This window comes from Ceratotherium simum, chromosome 20 (genome assembly GCF_057802395.1).
Source record: "Ceratotherium simum simum isolate JZ-2026a chromosome 20, ASM5780239v1, whole genome shotgun sequence".
NCBI lineage: Eukaryota > Metazoa > Chordata > Mammalia > Perissodactyla > Rhinocerotidae > Ceratotherium > Ceratotherium simum.
In genome coordinates this window covers 7,382,350-7,401,346 of record NC_141919.1, presented here as the reverse complement: position 1 = coordinate 7,401,346, position 18,997 = coordinate 7,382,350, and the positions used below count along the sequence as shown (strand labels likewise).

Here is an 18,997-nt window from a genome sequence, read left to right as displayed (position 1 = left end):
TAAAACAGAATGTATCAGATGGCCATGCTGAGACCTGGTTAACACTTTCCAGGAAATATTGCTTTGTAAACTTTAGCTGGGACCTGTGTGTTTGAATACAGTAATCTATGTATTGAAAACTAGAAACCTGGTTTTGAATAGTCAGTATATATCCTGGCAGCCGACCATCGAGGTAACTCCTTGATCTTCTATTCAGCTTTGCCATTGAGAAGCAGCAAGTCATGTTTCTCAGAACCTGTTTCCTCATCTATACAAAAAAGAGGCTGGACCACATGATCTCAAAGATCTTACTCTTCCATAAAATTCTGATTCCATTACCCAGTCCTTCTTATTTTATTTCAGTGGTTCTTAATATGCCTTTTGATCAGTGCTTTATTTTTGTTTATTTTTATTTATTTATTTTTGTGAGGAAGATCAGCCCTGAGCTAACATCCAATGCCAATCCTCCCCTTTTTGCTGAGGAAGACTGGCCCTGAGCTAACATCTGTGCCGATCTTCCTCCACTTTATGTGGGACACTGCCACAGCATGGCCTGACAAGTGGTGTGTCAGTGCTCACCCAGGATCCGAACCCGGGCCACTAGCAGCAGAGCGGCACGCACTTAAATGCTATGCCATGGGGCTGGCCCTGATCAGTGCTTTATTGATGTATAATTTACATATGGTTGAATATGCAAATATAAAATATATTGCTTGATGACAAAAACCCCAGCTTTATTGAGTTATTATTAATATATCATGAAATTTACCTGTTTAACGTGTGCAATTCAATGGTTTTTGGCCTATTTACAGATTTTGCAAGGATTGCCATAATCTAATTTTAGAAAATTTCCATTATCCCAAAAAGAGACCTTGTACTTATTAGCAGTCACTCACCATTCTCCTTGTCCCCTGTCCTCCCCAGCCCTTGGCAACCACTAATCTGCTTTCTATCTTTATATATTTATCGATTTTGACCTTTCATATAAATGGAATCTTACAATATGTAGTCTTTTGTGACTGGCTTCTTTCATTTAGCATAATGTTTTTGAGGTTCATCCATGTTGTAGCAAGTATCAGTACTTCATTCCTTTTTGTTGCCAAATAGTGTTCCATTTTATGTATATACCACGTTTTGTTTATCCATTCATTAGTTGGTGGACATTTAGGCTGTTTCCACTTTTTGGTTATTACAAATCATGCTGCCATGAACATTTGTGTGGACATATATTTACATTTCTCTTGGGTAGATACCTAGGAGAATTGCTGGGTCATATGGTAGCTCTATGTTTAACATTTTGAGGCACTGCCAATCTATTTTCCAAAGTGGTTGTGACATTTTACATTTCCACCAGCAATGTACATTGGTGGTGGAAATGTAAAATGGTACCTTGGTTTCCATTTCTCTATATCTTTTCCAACACTTACTATTGTCTTTTTGATTATAGCCATTCTATTATGTGTGAATTGGTATCTCATTGTTAGATGACTTTTTACACATCTGCACCTTTGTCACCTCCACCCAGATAAAAATATGTGACATTTTCATCACCTCTGAAGGCTTTTTTGTGCCTCTTTTTCAGTAAACACCAGTTGCCTGCCCCTAGGTACCACTCTTCTGACTTCTACCATGAGAGATTAGTTTTGTCTGTTCTTGAACTTCATATAAATGGAATCAGACAGTATGTATGATTATACATAAAAGTACATTATGTTCATAGCAGCATTATTCATAATAGCCAAAAAGTGGAAGCAACTCGAATGTCCATTAACTGACAAATGGACAGACAACATATGGTATATCTATAAAATGGAATACTATTTATCAATTAAAAGGAAAGGAGCACTGATACACTATTTTGTGTGGCTGCTTTTACTCAACATAATGATTTTGAGATTTATCCATGTTGTTGTGTGTAGCAGTAGTTCATTCATTTTTATTGCTGAGCAGTATTCCATTGCAAGCAGGGTAAAATCTCAGACCCTTCACCATTCTTGAAAAAAATGTCGTTCCATAAACATATACACTTGTTTATAAAATCTCTTAGCAACCTAGGAATAGAAGGAATTTACTCAAGATGATGAAAAGGATGTATCAAAGCTCCTTTACCAAGTGTCATACTTAATGGTAAAACTTGAAAAGCATTCTCAATTATGTTTGGACTGCGTTAATTGCTGTAAGAAACCAACCCCAAAATTTCAGTAGCTTAACAAAATAGAAGTATATTTCTTGCTAATGCAACAGTACAATGTGGCTGTTCCTCATCAGCAGGTAGCTGTTCTACAGCTCATTCAGAAGCCCAGGCTTCTTCCATATTGTGGCTCTTCCATCCTTTGGGACTTCAGAGTTCTCTGCATCCAGCCAGCAGAGTAAGAAAGGGTGGTGAAGGCATGCCTGTTTCTTAATTGGCTTTGCCTAGAAGTGACACATATGCTTTCTGTTCACAACTGCCACTATACCCTATGGGCTTTTGAATTTAAATTATAAACTAAAATTATGAGTGCACTTAATACTAGATCAACTTATGTCTTGTAGAGCAGAAATCTTAATCAAATACAGTTTTGCTGCATTTTGAAGAAAAAAATAGAGTACTTCAGTTTATGACTTGGAAGGCAAAGCCAAAGACTGAGCAACACAATTTAATGTTATAGTGAGAAGATTTCCCATATTATGGTAGCACTATTAAAACTGTGACTACAGCTTCTAAAAACTTCACAGTTTTTAGACAAGTCTGAAACCTTGAATAAAATTTAGTTTGAGTTGTTACATTCAACCTCACTTTACATTTCTTCCCTATTTTTAGTGATTAACTATATCCATGGTTCCCAAACTGTTTGCTGAGGTGCTCCAAGCGTTCCAGTGAATTACAGGGTCAGGATATTTTACATTTACCAGAGAGACACAGCTTCATTTGTTACACAATACACTAACTATTGCTGTTAAGTTCTGCACCTAACTAATAATAAACGGGAACAGTTGGGTGTTTCTTTTGACCTGGGACGATTAGTGATATTGAGCACCTTTTCATGTGTGTACTGGCCATTTGTATATTTTCTTTGGAGAAATGTCTATTCAAGTACTTGGCCCATTTTGTAATTGTTTAATTATTTGTTGGTGTTGAGTTGTTGGAGTTCTTTATATATTCTGGATATTAACTTCTTATCAGATATATGATTTGCAAACATTTTCTCCCAATTTGTGTGTTGCCTTTTCACTTTGTTGATTGTGTCCTTTAATGCCTGAAAGTTTTTAATTTTGATGTAGTCCAACTTATTTTTTCTTTTGTTGCCTGTGCTTTCGATGTCATATCTTAGGAATGATTCTTGAACTCCAAATCCAATGTCATGAAGCTTTTCACCTATGTTTTCTTCTAAGAATTTTACATTTAGGTCTTTGATCTATTTGGAGTTAATTTTTACATATGATGTATATGGGGTATAAGGGTCCAACTTAATTTGTTTGCATGTGGATATCCAGTTTTCCCAATGCTGTTTGTTGGGATGTGTTGACTGGTCTTGGCACTCTTGTCAAAAATCACTTGACCATATATGCAAGTGTTTGTTTCTGGGCTCTCTATTCTATTCCATTGTTCTACATGTGAGGTTTCTGCCAGTACCACACTATTTTGATTACTGTAGCTTGGTAATAAGTTTCAAAATCAGGAAGCGTGAAACCTCCTACTTTGTTATTCTTTTTCAAGATTGTTCTGGCTATTTAGGGTTTATTGAGATTCCATATAAATTTTAGGATGGATTTTTCTCTTTCTGCAAAAACATCATTGGGATTTTGATAAGATAGTTCCTGGAATATTATAAATGTTAGCTGAAATTACTGTTGTTCTTATTAAGTTTAAAACCAATTTGATGACCTGGAATTCCTGTATAAAGGGTTTAGGAAAGGGGCCGGCCCCGTGGCTTAGCAGTTAAGTGCATGTGCTCCACTACTGGCGGCCCGGGTTCGGATCCCGGGCGCGCACCAACGCACCGCTTCTCTGGCCATGCTGAGGCGGCGTCTCACATACAGCAACTAGAAGGATGTGCAACTATGACATACAACTATCTGCTGGGGCTTTGGGGGGAAAAAAAAGAGTTTAGGAAAAAAATTACTGTAATAAATATATATATGTGTATATATATTTAAGACTTAAGCTTCTGTAAGCTTTTTAAAAACAACTTCATTGGGGCAGGCCCCCTGGGTTAGCGGTTAAGTGCGCACTCTCCGCTACCGCGGCCCGGTTTGGATCCCAGGCGCGCACCAACTCACCACTTCTCCAGCCATGCTGAGGCTGCGCCCCACATACAGCAACTGGAAGGATGTGCAACTGTGACATACAACTATCTACTGGGGCTTTGAGGAGAAAAAAAAAAAGGAGGAGGATTGGCAATAAATGTTAGCTCAGAGCCGGTCTTCCTCGGCAAAAAGAGGAGGATTAGCATGGATGTTAGCTCAGGGCTGATCTTCCTCACAAAAATAAATAAATAAATAAAAACAACTTCATTGAACTATAATGTATGTACAGTAAGCTGCATTCATTTAAAGGTACAATTTGGTGAATTTTGCTAGTTATATATACTAGTGAAACCACCACCATAATAATGATACAGAATATTTCCATCGTCGCCCTCCGCCCCCCCAAATTTCTTCATCCCTCTCTGTGGTCTATCCCTCCTGCTCCTGGCCTCGGGCAATCACTGATCTGTTTTTGTCACTATAAATTGTTTTGCATTCTGTGACATTTATGTAAATGGCATCATATAATGTGTACTCTTTTCTGCCTGGCTTCTTTTACTCAGCGTGATGATTTTGAGGTTTATCCATGTTGTGTGTCCAGGCATTTATCAATATTTCATTTCTTTTTGTTGCTGAGTAGTATTCCATTGTATGGATATACTACATTTTGTTTATTCCTTCACCTGTTCTCGGATATTTGAATTGTTTTCAGTGTTTGGCTATTGTTAATAAAGCTACTGTGAACATTTGTCACAAGTCTTTGTGTAAATCTACACTTTCATTTCTCTTGGTGCACACCTAGGAGCAGTATGGCAGGATCATTTTGTTGGTGTATGCTTAATTTTATAAGAAACTATCACAGAGTTTTCCAAAGTGATAGTATTGTTTTATGTTCCCATGAGCAGTGTATTCGAGTTCTATTATGACCTTTTAAACAAATATTTACATAGGCAGTTCCTTTTTCTTGTAGAAATATTTAAAAATATATGTGAGTAAAGAAAAAATCACTCAAAATCTCACAAGATATAATGAGTTAACATTTTTGAGTATATTCTTCTTGCGTTTTTATACCTATACTATTTATTTATTTATTTTCCCCCCAAAGCCCCAGTAGATAGCTGCATGTCACAGCTGCACATCCCTCCAGCTGCTGCATGTGGGACACGGCCCCAGCATGGCCGGAGAAGCGGCGCGTCGGTGCGCACCCAGGATCCTAACCTGGGCTGCCAGTAGTGGAGCGTGCACACTTAACCGCTAAGCCATGGGGCCGGCCCTACCTATACTATTTTTAATAATAGTTATACCATATACACTACTCTATTTTGCTTTTCCCTTAACATGGGACTAGCTTTCTATTTCAATAAGTATAGAGTTATACCATCATTTAAAATAGCTATATAGTATTCCATTGCATTAATCCACAATACACTGAAACTAGCCTTTCTGCTGTTGTTGGAACTTTAGGTTGTTTCCACTTCTCCTTTTCATAAATAACATTATTACAGTGGATGTCATTGTACAAATATAATTTTATATTTCTCCAATGTTTCTTTATGATGAACTCCAAGGGGAATTGCTGGCTCTAAAAATATACTAGTTTTAAAGACTTTTGATACAGTGCCAAACTGCCTTCTAGTTCTGTTTTTTTACTAGCTTTGTGTCCTTGGGCCTGTTACTTAACCTTTTTGAGCATCCATAAAATGGAGATAATGTGAAAACATATTGTTTAAAGCAGTTAGCACAGTGCTTAACACATGGTAAGTACTCAGTGGTAGCTATTATTACTTTTTTTTTTTTAATTTCTTCCAGTTTATATTCCTACCTGGAGTGTTTAAGAGTTTGTGACTTTGCAACCTCTCAAACATTTATACAAGTTATTATCGTTAAAAAAAAAACTTTGCCAATCTCATTATTTGTGTTTCTTCTTTTATGAATTGTCTTCCTTGATTATGGTCTTAAATATTTCTCAAGGGGCCGGCCCTGTGGCTTAGCGGTTAAGTGCGCGCGCTCCTCTGCTGGCAGCTGGGGTTCGGATCCTGGGCGCGCACTGATGCACCGCTTGTCAGGCCATGCTGAGGCGGCATCTCACATAAAGTGGAGGAAGATGGGCACAGATGTTAGCACAGGACCAGTCTTCCTCAGCAAAAAGAGGAGGATTGGTGCAGATGTTAGCTCAGGGCCGATCTTCCTCACACACACAAAAAAAAGCAAAAAAATATATATATATATTTCTCAAACATTGAGATGAACAATAGGACACCAAGTTTTTAGAACAGTCTCTAACACTTAGGAGTAAAAGACATGATTATCCCATAAGTAAATTCAATAAATTTGGTATCTTCCTTTATATATTTGTGAATTCATGCTATTGGTTTTCATTGTAGCTTTGAGATTCAGGGCAGCAGACTCAGTGCATTTAAAGGACTCAATATAAATCAACTTTAAATACGTATTTGACATTATTACTTTTCCATGATGGCTTGGTTCTTTATGTCAATTTTGTGGGAACTTAATGCTAATGAAATGAAGCAGAGCTGCATAAGCCCAAATTTATTTAATCTGTTTTTTTTTTTTTTTTCTTTTTGTGGAAAAGAACTAGAGGGCTAAGATGTTTTTGTTAGGTTACATTTCTGGGAAATACACATTGACAGATTGTCCCTGGTAATTTTACAATATGAACATCACTAAACATTATCAAGCTATTTACTCAAGAGCTTTAAAATTTTTTAACATTTTTTTTAAACTTTATTTTTTTTTCCCCCAAAGCCCCAGTAGATAGTTGTATATCATAGTTGCACATCCTTCTAGTTGCTGTATGTGGGACGAGGCCTCAGCATGGCCGGAGAAGCGGTGCGTCGGTGCGCGCCCGGGATCCGAACCGGGGCCGCCAGCAGCGGAGCGCAAGCACTTAACCGCTAAGCCACAGGGCCGGCCCTCTGCTTCCTTTTTGATGGTATTTTATTCTTTAATTCCTTTAAAAACATTTGTTTTGAAATAATTTCAGCCTTACAGGTAAGTTGTAAAAATAGTACAGAAAGTTCCCATATATTCTTTACCCAGATTCCTCAAATGTTAGCATTTTACCATTGTTTTATCATTCTATGTGTGTGATAAAAATATTTTTTTTCTGAAACTTTGAAGAGTAAGTTGCGGACCTGATGCACCTTTATTCCTAAATAATTCCATGTTTATTTCCTAAAAACAGGACAAAAAATACAATTATCGCAATTAGGAAATTAATATTGATACAAAACTATTATCTACAGATTTTATTAAAGTTTCATCACTGTTTCTACTAATGTCCTTTGGCAAAAGAAAAAGAACTTTTTTTCTGGTGATCCAGTCCAAGGTCATATGCTGTCTTTAGTTGTCATTCCCATTCCTTTTCTTCAAACTTTTTACGTGATTTTTGTTTTAGGTGTGTCTCCTGTAAGTAGAATATAGCTGAATTAATTTTTTTTAACTCACCCTAAAATTCTTTGAATGTTATTAACATAATATAACCTATTCATATTATTGCTATTACTAATTGATTTGGACTTTCCCTTGTCATATCATTTATATTTTCTATTTATTTAATGCTATCTTCTTGTTTCTTTTTCTCTTTTCTGTCTCTTATTGGGTTAATATGTTTCCTTTGTTCAAATTTTTTTTTCAAGTCTGAAATTATTTCAAAGCAAATGTTTTAAAAGCAGTTAAAGAATAAAATACCATCAAAAAGAAAGCAGATATAGCAGTATTAATGTCAGACAAAAGAAAACTCAAAGCAAAAAAGCATTAAGCGTAACAAAAAGGACTGTTACATAATAATTTGAAAATATAATCTACCAAGAAATGATGTCATAAATCTTTTTGTACTTAGTAATATAACTTTAAAAAATAAAAAGCTAGTCAGCAAAAATATACGGGAAAATAGAATATTCTATTTCTATTCTTACAATGGTTACTCTTAATTCTTTAACTTATATACTTAAATTTTAATTTTTTTTCTTGGCATCCAGGATTAATAATTATCTACATTTCCCCCTTAACAAGATACTAGTCTTAGCAAGCTTTACCTTGTCTTTCCCACCCTTCTCACTATCTCTGATATTGAATTTGCTTAGGATTTTTAGTTCTAGATTGTAATTTAAAAAACAGGGCCGGCGGGTGGCTTGGCGGTCAAGTGCGCGCGCTCCGCTGCTGGCGGCCTGGGTTCGGATCCCGGTTGCACCAAGGCACCGCTTGAGGCGCCGCTTGTCCGGCCGTGCCGAGGCCGCGTCCCACATGCAGCAGCTAGAAGGATGTGCAACTGTGACGTACAACCATCTACTGGGGCTTTGGGGAAGAAAATAAGAAAAATTAAAAAAAAATAACAATGTAAATCACAACTCTATACTTTTTAATACTTACTATTTTTTTCTCACCATTGTTTCATATATTCACGTTATATTTTTCAGGTTGTTAGACTAAATCACCAAGTAGTTCATTCCAAAATAATCTGATGTTGTTAGCTTTCTAAGCTCTTGAATATGTGAAAATAGTTATCATGAGCCCTATACAAAATGCTGGTTTTGTTGGATATATAATTCTAGATTTAAAAATTTCCTTGAGAAGTCTTGTCTCCTAGCATTCAGATTTCTGAGAAGTCTGACTTCAATCTGATTCTTGCTCCTTTGTAGGCAAAATAGTTTTTCCTTCTTTTCCTTGATGTTATAAAATGTCACCATGATGGGTTTGGATATGGGTCTTAAAAAATCATCCTGTTTGGCACATGGCAATTTCAGTCTGAAGACTCATGTCTTTCTTCAGCTCTAGGAAAAAATTCAAGCCACCATAAACTTCCTCTTACCTAGAATATCATAATAGTCTCCTAGTCTCTCTCAATCTCATTATGTTCTTCTCAAATCCATTCTCCACAAAACAGCTAAAGTGTCTTTGAAAAACCTCTTTATTATGGAAAATTTCAAACACATAGAAAAGTAGAGAATAATATGATCAACCCCCGTGAACCCACTATCCAGTTGCAACAGTTATTAACTCATAACAATTTTGTTTCACCTTTACCTTCCCTCCTTACCCCTCTGATTATTGTGAAGCAAATCCCAGATATCACATCATTTCATCTGTAAATATTTCTGTTTTGAAAAACATAACCACAATGCCATTAATACATTTAAAAACAACTTAATATAATCAGATATCCAGCTAGTGGTCAAATTTTCCTGGTTGTCTCATAGTTTTTTTTAATGTATTCAAGTCAGGATCCAAATAAGATCCATACATTACAATTGGTTAATATGTCCCTTTGTTCTCTTTTAATCTATATGACTGGAACCCCTACTACCCCCTGTTTTTTTTGCAATTTGTTTGTTGAAGAAACCAGATTATTTATTGTATAGAGTGTCATAGAATAGGTTTTGTGATTAATGATAATTGCCTAGATCCATTAATTCATTAGGGGTTGCAAAAATGATATTCCAATTCTATAATTCCACTTTATTTGTTAGCTAGAATACTTCTTTAAGAGAAGCTTCTTTTACTCATTAACTCTTTGGTTACCCTGAAATATAAATTATATATGAAAGCAGGATAAATGCTTGATTTTTTTTCCCTTTTATTTTTCTATCACTTTCAAAATAATGAGTTAGCTTCCTAGTATGCTTCAAAGGTAACCAGTGAGTTATTTTTTTTACTTTTAAGTTATTTTTTGTTATCACTATAAACTCATAGATTTGAAATACGTGATGCATTTCAATCCACTGTAGTTATTCTTATTGAAACTCAAATTGTTCCATCTTTGTCCAGCACTATCCTCTTTTAAGATAAAATACATCATGAGATTATGTTGATATTTCCAATTTAAATTTAGGACATAGGCTTTTAATTAATCTCATGTTTCGCACTTTTGTATATATTTTCCCCCATGCCAAAAACCCCAGTTCCCAGTGGTACCACACCAATAAATAATTCATTTGCTTTATTCCAAAACGTACATACAATAGTCTCAATGTAACAATACCAACACTACTGCTAACAAAATGATTGCTGAGAACAGTTTTGGGTTTTTTATTTTTTTCAATTCTGTTTTTTTTTGGAGTACATTATACTAATGATGTGCAGTAAGTATTATGTTTTAACACTTAAAAATATTCTTTTCTAAGTGGTCATGCCACAAACTCAATGCATAGATAGATTTATTTTGCTTTCAATTTTTAGAGATTGATTTTTTAAATTAAATTTTATTTTATAACTATGAAGTATATTTACATAATCTCAAGGTCAAATTAAAAAATCAAGATATATTTAAAAAGTCTTCATTTATAAACCTTTTCCCTCCATCACCCTGTACTCTCCCTCCCCATAAAGATAACCATTTTTGTTTGTTTTTTATTTATCCTTCCCTTGAAAAATAAGTATCTATTATTATACTTAGTTTCAAAAAATATGTATACTGATATACATATGTATGTATGTGTGTGTGTATATATATATATATATATATGTATATATATATTGATCTTCTAAAAGTGTCAATATAATCATATTACTTACTCCTTGGCCTAGAACTGTTCAATGAATTTCCATTGAAAAAAAAAGCAAACTTCGAATGGCCTCCATGACCTGGCATCTGTCTACTTGACCACTTCGTTTTAAACCAAGCCACTTTCTTTTACCCTCTGTACTGCAGCCACATTGGGCTTCTTTCAGGTCCTTGAACATACACTGTTCCTTCCTGCTTTAGGGTGCTTTCACATGCTGTTCCCTTTGTTTGGAAGGCTTTTTCCTCTCCCGTTCCCCTTATCCCCTTTATTTAGATAATTTCTACTTATTCTTCAGATTTAAAAGTCATTTCCTCAGAGAAACATTGTCTGCCTCATCGGATTAGATTAGGTCCTCACTGTTATGTATTTTCTTAATATCTCATACTTTTCCACAGTTTTTATCATAATTTTAATTTTAAAATTTTAATGGAAAATTTCAAACTTAGAAAAAAGTTGAGAGAATAGTATAATAAATCCCTGCATTTCTATCACCCAGTTTTAACAATTATCAACTCAAGGTCAATCTTGTTTGAACTATACATGATCCTCTAATTATTTTGAAGGAAATCTCAGACATCATGTGATTTAATCACTAATATTTTGGTCTCATAATTATCATTTAATAATTAATTGTGAGCTCCATTGTTCAATGACTATCTCTATTGCCAGAATGTAAATTCCATGAGCTTAGGGATTTGACTTTCTTGTTCACTGCTGCATTCCCAGGGCCTAGCTCAGCGCTGTGAATATAGTGATAGACATGTTGAATGAATGAATGAAATGTTACTAGATTACTAGAGAAAACAGGAATATGCATTTAGTGTAGAGTTGAGCACAGCATTTGTCATGTTCTCCCATAGAATCTTTGTTAACAGTATGAGCTAGAATTAAGAACAATTAAGTAGATCCATTTCTTGTTGACTGATTGTATCGAAATGGATTAATAAGATTGTGGTTTTTAGTAGCAAATCGAGGGCTCTCCCCATGGTCTGCTCTTGTTCCATAATGTTTTTTATCAATGACTTGCATAAGTAGAGAGAGAACATTTTTTTCAAATATGAGAGGGATTTTCAAATACTGGATGACAGAATCAGAATCCAGAAATGATTTTGACAGCCTAGGGTGACAGACAAATTTAATTTAATTTAATTTAAATTTAATAGTAATAACTTATTACTTAACTTAATAGTAAGTTATTAATAGTACTAACTTAAGTTATTAACTTAACTTATATAACTTAAAAGTCTTATACTTAGGGCCAAAAACACAATTGCAGAAGCTTACAATGGGAGGAAATGTGTCTTAACAGCCACATTTATAAAAATACCTAATGTATTAAAAATACCTGGTGTCCACAATATAACGTGACCACTATGAAATCTAATAGTGGTCTTAGATTTTATTACTAGGGGGAAGCATCTGGAAGGAATGAGGTGCTCACTCCACTTTTGTCTTTTTAATTAGATGGCACCAGGAGTGTAGTGTTTTGTTACAGGCAGAAGAGACTTGACACTGTGCTGGGGAGGAAGCGGTTGAAGAGCTGAGGATATTTATCCTGTGGAAGCTAGGCCTGACCAGTGTCAAAATTTTTTTTTTTTAATTAATTAAAAATTGGGAGGCATCACAATTTTCTTGATAAATTGGAGGATCTAGTGGGCTTGAGCTGCTTGGTGACGATTATCTAGACCTACTTCATTGCTCCCTCCTTTGGCTAGGGCTCCCACTCTCCAATTCTCCTGAGATTCCACCCTTTGCTGTGTAACGTGCTCCAGCTTCGCTCGTTTATGTATCTTCCTTGGCCTTGTAGGTATTTGAATTTGCAACCCCTGGATAAGCTAGTTCTGTAAGGCCTGTCAGGGAGGAGCCAGGGCCACTGAAGCAAAGGTCATAGGGACGGATTTTGGCAAAGGTAAGGAAGTCCTAGCAATCAGAACTGCTCAAATGCTGCATGAGCTGCCTTGAGCTTCTATGCAGTTTCGTAAAGTCACAGCCCCCTCACCTCCCCTTTCTTTTCCTTTCCTCCCTCTTTGCTTCCTTCCATCCTTTCCTCCTTCTCCTTCTTCCTTCAAAACAATCACACCCATAAGGAAATAGATTTCTTGAAATACATATTTATATGTCTTATAAATATGTATTTCTTAGAATTTTGGCTCATTTTTCTTTCTGTGGCTGTCCCTTGTCTGGCTGTCCCATGTCCGTGGCGCATCCCATATCTGGATGGACATGGTTCTGAACTGCAGTAAAGTGTTAAGGTTCTCATCTGAGGGTGCACTTAAGATCATGTGTAAAAATATAGCTACCCTATTCCGCCCACCCCCATCCCAGGAGATCTGACTCACCGGGTTCCTGGAATGGCGCTTGGCATCTGTAGATTTAACAAGCCCCTAAAGGGATTTGGAATCTCCTTGGAGCCACTGCCACAGGGATTACAATTGTGTCTGTACTGTACCTGGATCACTAGTTTCTTCATTTATTTTACAGTCACCAGATGTGGAGAACCTCAAATAAAGCAAAACTAAATGCCATAGAGGAAGATAGCACCTTGCCTCTTATGGGACCTATAGCCTATGTAATGAAACAACCAGAAGACAAAAAAGACTCTGAGAAAGTGAGACCACTCTGGAGTTGAGTGGGTTCAGGAAGGCTTCAGAAGGAGAGCGGTCCCAGATGGAAGCTGGAAGAAGTGTAGTATTTGGATGAGTGGAGGAAAGGAGGAGAGGATGTTTGCAGCAGGCGACCATCATAAGGAAAGGCATGGATACAAATTGAGCCTGACTTTTTCTGGAGACATTAAGGAGATTTGTCTGCCTCATGGGAGAGGAGGGTTCATTGGGAAACTGGATAGACAGGGGAAGTCCCGTGGTGGAGATTGCTGGGTACCAGGTGAGACGTTTGCACTTGGTCAGAGAAACCTGGGCTTCAATCCTGCCTCCAGTCCTTGCTACTAACTGTGATTTTAGAGAGATTGTCTGTCTTCCCTGAAGCTGTTTTTTTCTGTAAAATGGGGTTAATTCTCATTACCCTTGAGGGGTTTTGGGGGGCTAAATGAGATAGCAGTCCCACGCAGTATATGGAGTTATGGCCATTATTGACCCAGTGATGCTGAAGGTAACTGCCAAGGGTCCTGGAGCAGGTCGCTGCAGGCTGGTGGTGACACGTTGTGAAGGTGAACACAGATGTAGAGGAAGGGCAGACTTAGTCAATTTGGTGACAAGATAATTCAAATTGGAGATATTGGGCTGACCCTGCCTGGGACCATGAAAAGCTGCTGAGTACATGCTGCACTCAGAGAATCAATGCTCTTGCCAGTCTCTCATTAGCTCTTTATTTATTTATTTATTTTTTTTAAATAATTTTTTTTTTTTTTTAAAGATTTTATTTATTTTATTTTTTCCCCCCCAAAGCTCCAGTGGATAGTTGTTTGTCGTAGCTGCACATCCTTCTAGTTGCTGTATGTGGGACTCGGCCTCAGGATGAACGGAGAAGTGGTGCCTCGATGCGCACCCGGGATCCGAACCCGGGCCGCCAGCATCGCAGCGCGCGCACTTAACCACCAAGCCACAGGGCCGGCCCTCATTAGCTCTTTAAAATCCCTACGGACAAGCCAGCGGTGAGTTGGAAGCCCATGAAAATAGATCCCATTCGTTGAGTACTGTGCTAAGTGCTTTACATGCATTCCACATGTTTATGAAAATGAAAGAAAACTCAGGGATTTTCAGACTAATTAAAATATCTACTGTTCTATTTTTTCTAAAATTTGTTTTTATTAAATAATGAACAGATTAACCACATTTATAAGATACATGTAAGGTTTAAAGATTGATGATAAAACAAACATCAGTGTCCCCACTCACAGCTTAAGAACTAGAATGTTCCCAGTACTTTTACAATCCTCTAGAAAGCTCCTTCCCAATTCCACTTCCCTCCTTCAGAAGGGATCATTATCCTGCATTTTGTGTTTAACATTTTCTTGCTCTTGGCTTTCTTTAATTTTACCACGCTCTATATATTCTTAAATAATATATTGTTTAGTGTTGCATGTTTTAGTTTAAAAGCATTAACTTATATAAAGTCAGTTATATAAGTGGAATCATACAATATGTGCCTCTCTGTTTCTTGCCTTTTTCCTCTCAGCATTATAAGATTCATCCATGTTGATGCATGTACCTATGGTTTATTCGTTTTGCTGCATAATATTTCATTGTGGGAAAAGACCACATTTTATGCATCCATGCATCCATGGACATTCAGGTTGTTTCCAGTATTTTGATTTTACAAATGTTGTTGCTATGAATATCCTTGTACAGGTCTTGGTGCACATGTGTAATCATTCTTTGAAGGCATGTGCTTATGTGTCAGTTAAGATTAGGTTGGGCTGCACCTCCATTCTATTACCCCCTGCCCCGGGCAGCCATTACTTCTCACACATTCAAAGTTGAAGAGATAAGGCATAGGAAAGGTTTTAACTTGCTATTGTTCCCAAGCCTTTGTTTAAGGCTAATTCTGTCTGAACCTCTTGGGGCACTTTAGTGGTTTCTTCAGAGACCACCCTCCACCTCCCATTGCTGGGGATCTCCACTTGCAGATGCTTTGACAGAGGTGAACAGACCTCCTCTGGCTTGTCATTTATGAGTACCTCAATAACCCCTGGATATCTGTCCGTACATCTTTAGCATCTTTCTGCTGAGGTGGTCACACTATTCCAGGTGGCCTTCATTGGCAATATCCAAGACTGCCCCACACCTGCTTGTTTTCCCACCACATTTCCCTTGCCACCCTTTACCCCCATAATGAGAGAATGTCAGATGCTTGACAGAAAATGGAGGGTGGGACATTTTCAAAAGTTTTAAGACCATTTGAATTCACTCCAGCTATTATTGTTTTAATTATCTCATACATTGTTGTGGGGGGGGCAATACCTATTAAAAAGGAAAATGCGTATGCTCTTTGACCTAACAATTTCACTTGCCATACTTTGTCCTACAGATATACCCACACAAGTTTGCAGACATATATATAAGATTAGTCATTGACACATTGCTTGTAAAGCAAAAACTGGAAACAACTTAAATGTCTATCAACAGGGAATGCATCCATGCAAGATTATATTATGCAGTCCTTAAAAATGAATAAGGTATGTTTCATAAGAAATAAACTCCAAGGGGCTGGCCCGGTGGCTTAGCGTTGAGTGCGCGCGCTCTGCTACTGGTGGCCCTGGTTCGGATACCGGGCTCGCACCGACGCACCGCTTCTCCGGCCATGCTGAGGCCGTGTCCCGCATACAGCAACTAGAAGGATGTGCAACTATGACGTACAACTATCTACTGGGGCTTTGGGCGGGGGGAAGGAGGAGGATTGGCAATAGATGTTAGCTCAGAGCCGGTCTTCCTCAGCAAAAAAAAAAAGAGGAGGATTAGCACGGGTGTTAGCTCAGGGCTGATCTTCCTCACACACACACACACAAAAAGAAATAAACTCCAAAATATATTGTTAAGTGAACAAAAGTAACCTGGAGAAAAATGTATGTAGCATGCTACCGTTTAAGCATGCTGAACTTTTAAGGGGCATGTATACTTGTAAATACATAAAACATCTGGGTAGATATATAGCAAACTGACAACACTGGCTGCTTCTGAGAATGGGAATTGAAGGTATGGTGATCAGGGATGGGAGGACAACCTACCTTTTACTGTATATAATATACTATTTTGTATTTTTGAATTATTCTTTTTACTATGTACATTATTTTAGAAAAATACGCATTAATTTTGAATAATCATTTTTTAAACAAAAAACAAAAGAAAACAAAAGAAAATAAGTCCTATTTGAATATTAGATCTCCTGTGATTAATATTTGGCTTCTGTAGCATTGGACATCTGCAACCTTAACTTGTGAATTTTTTTTCCCACAATGATTGGGAGAATAGTATTTACAATATAATAAATAGATATGTACAGAAAAGAAAGATGACTATATATTGAGTGCACTGAGTTTGGGATGTTAGTAGGACAGGCAGATGTCCAACAGGCAGTTGGAAATGTGGACTGCAGTACTAGTCAGGACTGAAGATTGGTAGAAAAGATTGAGTAAAATTCCCGGAGGAGAGAACGTAGAGAGAAGAAAAATGGGCCATGGACATAACCAAAGGGAGTACTTATATTTAGGGTGAGAAAGAGAAAGAGGAATCAGAGAAAGAGAGGTCGATCTGAGAGTGAACAGCATTATAAAAAATCATGGGAGAAGATAGTATGAAGAATTAAGAGTTGTTTAGTGGCTTGCTGCAGAGAGTTTGAGAAGGATGAAAACTGAGAAAAAGCTGTTAGATTTGATCCTTCAGTGGTTATCAAGAGAGAATTTTTGCACATGGTGAGGATGCATATGGTTAGATGGTGAGGAAGTGGAGGCTGTGAGAAAGAAACGTGGTAGTGAAGGGAAGGAGGAGGAACAGGAATGTAGTTCAAGGGGTAGCCTGGTAAGTGGAGGAGTGTGTGTGTGTGTGTGTGCGTGTGTATTTTAAGATGGGAAGCACTCCCACACATTTATACACTGGCAGGTAGAAGTCACAGAAGAAAGAATGAAGATGTAATAAAATGTGGTCAGGTTGGGGGGATTATTGAAGGAGTAAGCCCCCAGAGAATGGATGAGAATGAGGGCCACAGAGGGGGCTTTCACCTTGAAATAGAGGAGGATCATTTCTTTTTTTTTTGATACCAATCACTTCTATTTATTTCAGGACATCATATACTATTCAGACCCATGGATGATACTAAGTTATAACCCTGTTTAAATATGTGTAGGATATTTTATTTGGCAAAGATAGGTTCTAAAAATCATAAAACCAGACAGATTAATAATATAACACATATTCAAACTTAGATTTAAAATGTAGGTCATGGCTCTCATTCACTCTGTCCTACTGTTAAAGATGTTGCAGATACATATTTAGAAGGCCACCCTGGTGTTCTCTCTTAAGGAGATTATATGCAAGTTGACAAGAAGTACCCCAACATTTGTAGACATAGCTGTTATCAAAAGGATCTTTCTGTGATTTTAGCAAAAAGAAACAGTCCAAATTTTATTCTTTATGACTACTGACATGATTTAACTACATTACTCTGGCACATGGTATTGCTATTTTTCCTACTCTAGCGAGTTCTAGTTTTTTCAAGGCCTTTGCCTCAACTTTTCTGGAAATAAAGCTTAAATATCATTTATTTCAAACTTTCAAATTAAAATGTTATTCTCATATATGCATGTACCCAGTTGATATATTTGCATATATACTTTCCAATTTGAGGCTACGCAAAGACAGACATTTAGAGCTGTATTAATGTATCAAAACAAAAGACAACCCAACTTAATACCAAGAGAAATTGTAACCTTCCATGCAGTGTTTGATAGAGAAAACATTGATTTTGACATCTTATCTTATTTTATTCAGAGAGCAGTCTGGTTACACATGGTCCAAGGGTACTCAAATAATAAACTAAATATAATCAGATGTTAAAGATTGGTTTCCAAAGATTATAGCCAATGATGCCATGCTTGCCTATAATCTGGCCAAAATAAAACCACCAAACCATTCAGCACAGCTTCCTTAACTGTGAGCTGTTTGAAGCTACTAGTTTGAGCTCTAGTGACTATTTTTTACAGCTCTGAATAGCTGTAGGGATCTCAGCAGGGGTTGGAGGAACCAGTTCAACTCTGACATAGTACCAAAATGTGGGCAATCGAGGCTTCAGGTAAGTCACAGCAGCGTTTACCAGGCCTGGAACCTTCTCTGCAAGGTTATGGACAAATTGGGCCATGATTCTGGGCTGGAAAAATCTGTCACCCAGAACCAAAGGGTCATCTCTTTCTCTGTGACAGTAGTGAAGGAAGGGAGGATGGGGAAAAGACAAAGATGTGGTGTTAATGTGGAATCATCTCCACGGTTTGAATACAGGAATGAATCAGATCATCTGCAGAGAATAAAGAGACCAGAATAGAAGGGGCTTTTACAAATATAGACTAGTCTTATAAATTTTATAATTAGAAAAGATGTGGAAGGGTTTTTCTTGGTTTAGCAAAGCAGGTGGTTTGCAGTAGCATGATGTAATGGGAGGAGCATTAACTTTGGAGCTAGAAAGACCCAAGTTGAGTCTTGGCTTTATTCCTTTTCAACAAGTTACCCACCCATCTTTCTCAATTTCTTCACAGTAAAATGTGACAACAGTGCCTGCTTTGTCAGGTAGTTTTGCAGATTCAATGATAGCACATGTCA

The 18,997-nt window shown here is 37.0% G+C and overlaps 1 pseudogene; it reads right to left on the bottom strand.

The window, feature by feature from the left end:
• Window positions 1–18,230: 18,230 nt before the first annotated feature.
• On the bottom strand, window positions 18,231–18,542 carry LOC101397119 (ATP synthase F(0) complex subunit g, mitochondrial pseudogene; annotated as a pseudogene).
• Between the last annotated feature and the right edge of the window lie 455 nt (window positions 18,543–18,997).